The 11,146-nt window shown below is 34.8% G+C and overlaps 1 protein-coding gene across 3 annotated transcripts in view; it reads right to left on the reverse strand.

The window, feature by feature from the left end:
* Positions 1–11,146, reverse strand: part of Rnf180 (ring finger protein 180) — a 189,168-nt gene that overhangs the window by 177,524 nt on the left and 498 nt on the right. The gene's annotated exons all lie outside the window — the stretch shown is intronic.

The following is an 11,146-nucleotide window of genomic DNA, read 5'->3' on the forward strand; positions in this document are numbered from 1 at the left end:
AAAAAAAAAAAAAAAAAAAAAAAGCACACCCCAGGAATAGAAAGGAATAAACGAGGAAGAGAAGACAACTTCTTTAAACTGATAAAAGGGCCTCAGTGAAAAACACCACAGTTAGCATACTTAATCATGAAAGACCATTTTCAACTAAGACCCGAAATAACATAAAGATCTCAGTTCTTGCCACTTCCGGTGCAACATTCTACTGTGGGAGCTAGCCGAAATAATTAGGCAGAAAAAGGTTGAATACATAACAGCTAATAGAGCACTCACGAGAAGGGAATTATTATCAAACAAACTTTGGAAAATGGATCTCTGGAGAAAAATAGTGTACAAACTCTCAGTTCAGTGGATATAAATTATCCAAACCAAAATCTGTAATTGTAAAATTTCGAGTAACGTGCATCACAGAGACTTGAATAGAACAGTTTCCAAGGAGGAAAAAATATGATCATTTATGAAGATTCACACACCGCAATGGCATTGAGTTTAAACATAAAAAAGGTAAATTCTGAAGGGAAATTTTTTGAAACTTGAAATTGATGAAGTATGGAGGTCAAAAAGATATTTTCAAATATGAAAAGTTTTAAATATTCTTTTCATGTATTCTTTCTCAGGAATTCAGTGGGAAGATGTGTTCTATTACAAAGGGGTGGGAAGGAGTCTGATAGAAGAGAGTGGTGAAGGTTACAAATAAGACAGCTATGGTAGGCAAAATGTCTTCCACAAAATCTCTACATCTTAGTCCCAAAATGGTCTTCACTGGTATAATTAAGGTAAGGTTCCAAAATAGGGAAATTATTTTGGATTACACAGATAGGCTCAATATAATCAACACGTGGAACACACAGGGAGAACATGAGCAGTTTCTAGAGGAAAAAATAGGTCACTTGGGTGAATTTCAGTGCTTTCGCTTTAGAGAATCAAACTTTTAGGTATACCAGGCTTATTACAAACGGACTTAAAGGAAGAAAGAGAAGACAAAAAATTTTGATGCTCTCTGATTAAGGAATTCCTTAATCATTATTTCCTATAAAGCCATAAAATAAAGCCAGAGTAAAAGGGTAAAAACAACAAATGCCCAGTTAAAATTGAATTTTAGATAAAACATGAATTTTTCTTAGAATAAAAATACTTATGCTAAAAAGTGTTTCATTGTTAGAAGTAAAAATTTAATTAGATATTTGTGTAGCAACGCTAAACAATATACCCTCTGTACAATGATTTTCAACCTTAGAAGTACGTTGGAATCCCCTAGAGTGCTTATAAAAGTTCCAATATCCTCATGCATTTCTTGGGTCCTCAGTGGAGTCTAATGAATAAGTTTGACAACCATAGGCCTAAAATAGAGTAAATTTCCACTTGCCTAGTAAATAACCTCTTCTGTCAGTTTACAGCCTGAAGTGAAGAAACATAGTTTTTTTTAAAATAAACATTAACAAATACTTTACTAAAGTCACAACTGAAGAGCCCGATTTTCACTATTTCAGGGAAAATATTTCACTTTTTGATGAAAAAAAGAGAAAAACAACTTTATGAAAAGAAGATGGGAAATAAGTACAGATTTGTTTTTACTATGGGTTATTGGCATATAAATATTTTCTAAAATTGTCTGCCATTTCCCCAGATGTAATGGGTAGCAGAACATTTAATAATCCCAAAACATTTATATCAATAATAATTGTACAGTCATTTGTCAATATCTGTGAGAGATTTGCTCCTGAACCCTTCAAGATAACAAAATCAGTGGATGCTCAATTTTCCTACATAAAATGGAGTAGTATTTGTATATATCCTTCTATATACATATACTTTAAATCATCTTTGATTACTTATAATGCCTAATTCAATATAAATAGTACTGTTTAGTAAATAATCTTCTTATAGTGTCAAATCTTCTTATAGTGTACTGTTTAGATAATCTTCATATCTTCAGGTCTTCATATCTTCTTTTTTTTTTTTTTTCTTGTTTTTTGTTATTTTTGGTTTTTTTCCGGTACCGGGAACCGAACTCACGACCTTGCGCTTGCCAGGCAGGCGCTGTGCCGCTGAGCTAAATCCCCAGCCCCCTTCATATCTTCTTGTAGTGTACTGTTTAGGGAATAATTACAAGAAAAAAAAACCCTTGCTATTAACTATAAACACATGTTTTATGATATAATTTCATCACAATTTCTTGGTTTAGGACCACAAGTTGCCCCAAATTATAGATGCAGAACCCATGTCTTTAGAGGGCCAAATGTATTCCTGAGGGTTGAGTTTCACTGACTTCTGGCTCCTGATATAATTTCCACTCAAGATTGAAATAAACAATACAAAGATTAAAACTTTGTCCCACAAATTCAAAATTGTGTGCCAAAATTAATGCTATTTTGAGTCCCCAGCAGGACACTTAAGTGATTTAGGGACAGCAGGAAGTTCCAAATAAAAGATTTGATTTAGTGTAATTGATGGGAATGAAATATACTTTTTCACTGACCTTTATAAGTTTGTAGTTAGGACAAATTCCTGCAACAAAAGACAGATTAACAAGAGAAAAACAAACAAGTTCATTAACAGCAGCAATGCACATCACACAAGAGAAAAAACAATTCAAGGCAGTAGCCCAGGAGTTTGCCTTAAATAGTTTCAGCAAACAACAGTGAATTTAAGGGACAGACAAAAGTACAGGTGGCCAAAGTATAAGAAGCTAAATTTATGGGAAGAATTTATGGGAAGAAAGTCTAGCAGATTTCTCTGGTGTTGATGATAAGCAGGTGCTGTAAATAAGAATGGAAATACTGTTTTCAGGGGAGGAGGAGGAAAGAAGGATAGAAAGGCCTTTGTCTCTGTGAATTTCTCACCCACTTTAGGGAAATAGAAGACAGAGGAGTCACCTGAATTTTTATCATCCTTGGCTTAACAATGCTTTATATTTGGAGGAGAAATAGTTTGACTTCTTTCAGCATCATTTGCACAGAGTTGACATTTGAAACTGTGAGATTACCACAGCAAAAGGAAAGACTCTAAAAAAATTCTAGGTTTAAAAGACATAGCAGAGGAAAACTTTTAAAAAACAAAGTTCCTAATAGATGGGTTAGAAAGGAAAGACTTTCTGTCAGAGTCTGAAGAACAAGTAGATAGTGTCTAATGCATTTCAGAGACAAAGATGGTTGAGAAAAGGCCACAGAATGTGCCACAGGGCAGCATAGAATAGCACAGATGTGGGTCTTTGAGGTGCCCTGGCTTGTGTCCCAACTCTCCACTCATAATTGTAAAACCTTAGCACAACTTTCTTAATCTCTCAGTACCTAGTTTCTTCATTTGTAAATATTACTGACATTATAGTTAATTACTACAGTAAAATTATAGTTATTGTGAAATTTTAATGATATTATCCAACTAAAGTACTTAAAAATGATATCTGATAGTAAGCAGTCAACATCAGCTATTATTATTGGTATTGAGTAAAACTTTCCAGAAATCAGTTTCTAAAGAATAGTGTATTAATTAGGGTTTATTTCAGTGAAATGAGAGAAATGTAACCTAAGCTGGTGCAAGGAAAATAGTCATTCATCGAATAAGAGTAAGTCTATAAAAGTTTCAAGAAGGTTTGGATTTAAGTGGGTGAACAACACATTCACAGTACATTTTCATCTTTTGCCTCTATTTTTTTCCTTCTATGTTGGCCTGTTTTTTTTAGGCAGAATTTGTCTCTATAGTGGCTAAAGTGACCTCTGTGGCTGCAGGCTTAAATAAAACCAGTTTAGCAACCCTGGTGAAAACAAAACATCTCTTTCCCAATAGTTTCAGGAAACTTCTGGAACTGAGACTCAGACTTGGATCACATACCCATACCCATGGAGAGAAGCATAGAAAGGACAATGTGAGTGTCTATTGGGTACAGGATTATGAAGGCAACCTGGAGCAGAGAAATGAAAGTGCCATCACAGAAGTGTAGTTCAAAGGCAAGCAATCCATGGGGCTCCAGATTAAGCAAGGATGAAACAAGACCAGAAAGATATTAAGTAATCCCCATTGTAATAGTTCAGTTATTTAGCTTAAAAGTAGGCAATCAGGGCAGCCTAAATTAAAAGAAAATATCACATACTCACATTACAAGCTAGTTCAAGGAGCTAGTTAAGCTTAGAACTGTAAAAGAAAACATCATACCACAGCAATATATGTGCACCCATGTTTATAGCAGTGCGATTTATAATAGCTAAATTGTAGAAACAACCCAAATGCCCATTAACAGAGGAATGGATAAAAAAGATGTGGTATTTTTATATAATGGAGTATTACTCAGCTATAAAGAAAGATAAACTAGAGGCTTTTATAATTAAATGGTTGCCACTAGTGACTATACTCATGAGTGAAATAAATATGTCTCACATGTGTAAACATCATATTGTCTCCCTAGTATAAGAACCTGAAAGAGTAAATGAAATCTAAAAGGTAAAATAGATAGTGAGAAAGGGAAAAAAACTGCTCAAAAGGAAAGAATGACTAGGATGAGGGAAAGGAGAAAATAAAGAAGAAAGGGGGAAAAAAGGATATATATATGATGACCAGGATAATTGTGCTATTAATTTCTATTGTTTTCTTGAGAGGAACATTTGATATTTAATTGTTTGGTCATTCTTGCATGTCTGCATTTGTTTATCGGAGTAACTATTATGAAGATAACAGTATGTAATACAGCAACCATTGTTAATTTCTTTTTATCTCACCTGAAATTCTGTATTATTTTTATTGTTTTATGTTGTTTCATTTACATCTATGTGTTTGTTAATATGTTTTGGTTCTTTTATCTCTAAAAATAAAATTTAAAAAAAAGAACGGAGAGAAAATGTTCCTTCCTTTCCTCCCAGGAAGATGGTCCTTATGCAGAAGTATGTTGAATTAGTTGACAGCTTCTCCCTAGCCTCCAGGCTGGAGGTTAGAAATGCGGAGTAAATGATTTCCAGCTAAGTAAATTATTTTTTTTTTAAACTCTACAAAACCTCTTGAACATAAAGCCAAAGAAAGAAAACACATCAGAAATTCCAGTTCTACGGTCGCCTATTTGTGGGTATTCATCAAGAACTTTTTTCTTGTTATTTCCGATAAACACACTCCAAACTTCCTCTCTGTTCGTGAGTTCATTCTTTGACTTTGTGAGACAAAGTGCTCAGATCTATACAAAATTAAATGTTTCACTATGTGCTGATTTCTTGAAGTAGAAAATTCATGAAGGCAGCATTAAAATTATTGAAGAAAGTGGGCAATGCTCCTGGAGATTTGTAGGTAACAGGAATGGGAGTGAGAGAGAAACCTCAAGAAAGGTTAGTTTATTTTTCTTCTTGCTCCTCAGGATTGAGTTCAATTTCAAATTGAACTGAAGTAACATAACATGTGAAAAAGATGAAAAGTTCCAATACTGTGTTTGCAGTTAACCAACATATGCTAATTTTTATTGCCCCATAAAAAATTTAATTCCATCCAAAGAACACTAGTGACAGCAAATTAGGAGTTATTAATAAGCAATATATTATTATTTTACACAACTTAAAATTATATGTAATTTAATTATATATAAAAGGGACATATTTTATGATAAATATTAATATTAATAAAATTAAAGCCTGAGCATTTTTAACAGGAATTATCATCCAATTCTTAAGACACTTAACAAATAGAACTTTCTTTCCAAAAAAGAAAAATGTGACATGATGAAAAACCTGAAAGAAGACCTGAGTTCACATAAATGCTATTTTCTATTAGCAATATTTATTATTCAGTATGATTATTTTTATTATAATAATTATTAGATGGGATAGCATTAAATTACTAACTTATTTTTAAAGGATATACATTTTTTGATGTTAACTTATTATTTAATACAGTCGTTTCTCCCAGAATATTGAAGTAGCTTTCCAATAACCATTCAGAAGCTGCTGCCCCTTCTTATGGAGTTGTCTTTGCTAATGATTCAGAGCAATTTTGGATAACTTATTCATTTATTTAACATTGACGATATTACAGGTTTCAAAGAGAGCATATGTCTCTTCCATCTTTTAATGTTTTTATGGGTTCCTTTCAAACGTTGGTTGTTTAATTTTTTAATTTAAATGAAATTGGTTTGTGGAAACACTTGTTATTTATCAAAAAGGAACAAAGAGGTAGGAGAGAGGAAACAAAAAAAAAATCTGGGATTTATATGTTGTCATCCTAAAGTAAACCAAGCAAATATAATCTCTTAAAATTGTGATATTTCTATCTCTAGCTCACTCTCTAACTACAACAAAATCTATTGCTTTAGTGTGCCCTCTGTTAATATTATTTTCTTTTTGAGTCAGTGTTATGGTTTGTGTCTAGATGTCCCCCCAAAGCCTCATGCAGTCATAGGTGGACTTCGAGATTTTATGACTGATCAATGGACTAATGCTGAGGTTATGGGTGTGAGTGCTATACTCACGCTGGGACAAGTAGCTTGTTTACAATATAAGGGAGGGAAAGAGGCTTGCTCTCTGCTGCTCCTCCCTTTTTGCTCTTGCTGCATTTGCTATTTCCTGCCGCTATGAACTGTTGCCCTCTGCCACTCTGCCTTGGAGCTAGCTGAGTATGGACTGAAACCTTCACAAACTGTGAGCTGAATGAACCTTTCCTTCCCTAGTTTTGGACTTCTGGTATTTTGTCTAAGCAATGAGAGAAAAGTAACCAAGACAGTCAGGGTTTTACTATGTAGTTTAGTGAGACTTGAACTCACTTTGTAGCCCAGGCTGTCCTCAAACTTGCAGCAATCCTCCTCCCTCAGCTTCCTGAGTGCTGGGAATACAGGCATGCACCACCATGCTTGGCCTGGAGTACTTAAATTTTGTACTCTTGGGCATCAAAAACTTTTGCAAATTTATCAAAATAGCAACATTTACATTGATTAATATTATTTCACACAGTTGTATTTCCTGTAGGGAGCGACTGAAGCTGGAAATTGGTCATATGTATAGAGTCGAGGCAAGGCCCTTCTGAGAACAAAGAGCAGCTGAGGCAATCAAGCTGCTTCAATCCAGAGAAACACCTTGCCTGAGACAATCCAAGCCATTAGTTGTTGCTAGGCAAGGCTGTGACACATGAAACTAACTTTATCAAATGTTTAAATAAATACCCGTAATGTGGTTGAACAGTTTCCTTTCCTCCCATCCAGAAAGAGAGGGCTCCACTTGACCTCAGCTTTTTGTCTCTTATCTTTATTTTCCCATCTTCACACTGTCTTTCCCCCTGGGAACATTGAGAGCTGTACGGGAAGCAGCAATTTCCATTTTTTTTTAATATTCATATATCTTTGAGACAGGCTGTCACTGTGTGTATAGTCCAGATCAGCTTTGAGCTCACTATATAATACAAATTGGCCTTAAACTCACAATTCTTTTGCTTCCTGAATACTGGAGTTACAGGCATTTGCAACCATGCTGTGTCATATCCCTTAATATTATAAGTGTGTGACTTCTGTCCCTAGTTGAAGAGGTCACACGTTTTCAATCTAATGGTTCCTTTGCTGCCTTTATGATGAGCTCCACAGGAAGAGAGCCTTAGTAATTCTTTTAAAAGAAAAGTTATTCTTCAGTACTTATTCTAACAGAGTATGACAAAGTTCTAAATATATTGCATTCATGAAATTGGACATTTATCTATATAACAGCTTCATCTTTTGGACTATGCTGGATGGATCAGCATGAAAAATACTTCAGTGGAAGATGACAGGCTGATTCTTTCACTAAATACCTGTGCTACATTGGAACAAATCACTTAACGTGCCTAAACCTTAGTTTCCTTAACTGTAAAATAAAATAATCATAGAGTTTTAGCACTGGAAATCACCCTAGAAACCAAGGATATACAGAAGTTTACCTGACCTAGTCGGAGTAAACCCCAGTTCTTTGGAGGGACAAAAGTCTGATCATGTGGAGTCATCTTTTTTGTTTTAAAATTTGTTATATTACTAGTTCTGAGGCTTAAGAAAAACAAATTTTGAAAGTGATTGTGCCACATAATGAATAGAATATAATTCCATTCAAAACACTCTAGTGACAGTGAAAGAAATACCAGGAAAAAAAGAGTAATGTTAAACCTGAAACATTTTGTTTACTCAAGGGCCTTAAGCTTTAGAGTATTTGGGGTCTTCAGTGAAACTGCAGCTGTCACCAATAACAAAGAGCCACAAGACGTGGAAACAGGAAGATAGGAGCAACCCAGAAATAGCAAGTGCAAAGGTACCTGGATGCAGACACTCTGGCAATGCAAGTACAGAACTTTTACCTCTCCGGACCATTACACTACATGCCCATTAGTGTAGTCAAATATTTGAGTAGCTTTCTCATGGTAATTATACTGTTTGTAATAGTTCCCCATCAACTCAAATTCAATTCCAATTTAATAAGCATTCAGCAAAACTCAGTATTTTTACCTATCCCTGTTAATGTTTTTCTTTTTGTCATTAAATGTTTATTAGACATCTACTACAATGTTCTCATATGTACTACCTAGATACCCATCCCAAGTCTTAAGGTCACACTCCTATCAGACTCTGACTGCAGTATAAGACACTCTCCAACACTGAAAATTCAACCTTTCCTGATGGTCTGCTGATATTACAACTAGTTCCTGAGTTTTTCCAACATATGCCCTCCAGCTCTGGAAAATAAAGGACTTGGCTATCAAAGAAGCCCTCTGCCCCTCTTGGCTTTAAATTGCTGATTAATAGATATGAGCTTATTATCTCTTTCAAATAAATTAATTATGCTTGCCAAGAGCTACTCAATTTCACTGTCCTCCTTTATTTTGCCACTTTGTTCAATACCTTCTGTATATAGTACCACTCAGTAGTATCATATGTACCAGTATATGTACCAGTAGTACCACTCAGTATGGTACCACCTGTTCACCTATATTCTATCCCAGTTGTCACAGTGAGAGAAATAACTTCTTAGCAACCATTTGTCTCTCTCTCTCTTTTTTTTTTTTCCTGTACCGGGAATTGAACTCATGACCCGCGCTTGCCAGGCAGGAGCTGTGCCGCTAAGCTAAATCCCCAGCCCCGCAACCATTTGACTTTAACATGCCAGGAACTATTAAGTTCTACTTATTAGTGATAATATCCTATTGTCATCCAGCTCCAGAATGAATGACCCAGTTTGAGAGATGCATCCTTACTGTCTCTTCCTAAAACCACTTTCTAGCCTGATAAAATGTTAAAAGTCGGAGATGTACATCTTCCTCCATTTTCCTGGAAGCAGAGCCTGAGATAAGGATTGTTGTTTAAGTAGCTTCTGGTGAGTGCTGTGAGGAGCAAGGGAGAGAAACAGGATAAGGCTGGGAGAAAAAGGCTACTGAAAAATATGATTTCTGCTAGTGACTCATTTTCACCTGATCTCATAGGGAAGTTCTGGAGCTTAAATTGCACCTCAGAATTGCTCTCACCTTGAGATAAGGGTTTCGTGATCAGCCATTGGTCAATGTCTGCCCTGCTGTGGAATGGGAAGATGGAGTGAGGGTAATGGGGTGATGGGCGTGTATGTAGCCTCCCAGATAGGTAGTTCCTGTTTAACTGTGTGGCTTCCTTTTCAAAAGAGAGTAGTTGTGAACACTTGTTAGCAGGATGATTTGAGTGGCCACCAAGAGCATCAGTTACAAACAAGGTCTTAGAGATTATCTAACTTGGTGACTTTTATACTTTTTTTTCTAATCTGTACCACATACTTCTTTGAGAAGCCATTTAAAATCGTGAGTCCCCTGCAGGATTAGACCTGCACAGAATTTTGCATATAATTAAAGGGCAGACTAGTTAAGGCCCATGTAATTTATATGACTTGTCAAAAATTTATACTTTAAATTAGAGTAGAATAAAATAGACAACCAAAGTTTTAAATGCCAAAATGTTTGATGAAAATTTTGTAATATATTATGCATACTTAAGTTATTGAAGCAATAAGGTTACCAGTTACATAAATTTACAGATGTGTACATGATTCTCAAAATATTTAGTGTTTAATTATTGCTGCTTCACATTTTAAAACAATCATAAAACTACTTAGAAGGAAGATGTTGTATTAATGGAATTAGGGGAAAGGATAAATGTTAAAATTTAAGCAGTCTCAGAAGTACCTTATTTTTACCAAAAGCACAAATTATAAGGTTTTTTGCATTTGTCAAAAATACAAACCTAAAGATTATTTCCATTTTTATGACTTAGGTGTCTCTAAAGTATAAGTTAAAGTTTACAGGTTGAAGGTATTTTTAAGAATGCCTGAAAACTTTATATTCCTTGTCTTTTGCATAGTGGTGTTTTCTATACATTATGATGTAGATATTGATATAAAACAAGGAGGGTGTGGGCTTTAAAAGCTTTTTAAGTAGTTCCTATTCAATATTAGAATATTTTGATAATAAAAAGATGTTAACTAGTCTTTTTGAAATGGCATTTAGATCTTAACTTTACACTTTGGAAGTTACTAGGGACAGACCAAGAAGACAGCATAGTAAATATCTTTAAATATGTTTAGTTTTTAAATACGGTTAATATTATGGGAAAATTGACCTTTTGGAAGTATGTGTGTGTGTGTGTGTGTGTGTGTGTGTGTGTTTCTGTTACTGAGGGTTTCATCCAAGGTCTTCTCACTGACCTATATCCTCAGCTATTTATTTATGCATTTATTTATTTATTGAAGCAATTTTACTAAGTTGCTAAATGGCCCAGGCTAGGCTCCAACATGTGATCCTCCTGCCTCAGCATTCCCAGTGTGTGCTGAGATTACAGGGATGTATCACCATGTCCAGGTTTCCTATGGGAATTTAGTGTTTATGGCTTGATACTTGACCTCAGAATAACTTCTTATATTTAACAGCTAGTATAAAGTTGGATATGGTGATGATAGGAGTGTTTTCAGAATGGCGATTTGAGACCCAGGAAAATAACTCTAGTTCTGGCATAAAAAGCTTTGATTATCTGAACACAATATGTACATATACTAGTATATTTACATGCATCATATATATATGTGTATATATATGTATATATATGTATATATATATGTGTGTAAAATGTTCTCTAGCTTTACACTGGCCTGACGTTAGGTCCTTTGATTTTGCCATTGAAAATTCTAAAATTTATAATATGACAGGGTCTCTACTC

This window comes from Chinchilla lanigera, unplaced genomic scaffold (genome assembly GCF_000276665.1).
Source record: "Chinchilla lanigera isolate Chin_1 unplaced genomic scaffold, ChiLan1.0 scaffold00045, whole genome shotgun sequence".
In the NCBI taxonomy this organism is placed as follows: domain Eukaryota; kingdom Metazoa; phylum Chordata; class Mammalia; order Rodentia; family Chinchillidae; genus Chinchilla; species Chinchilla lanigera.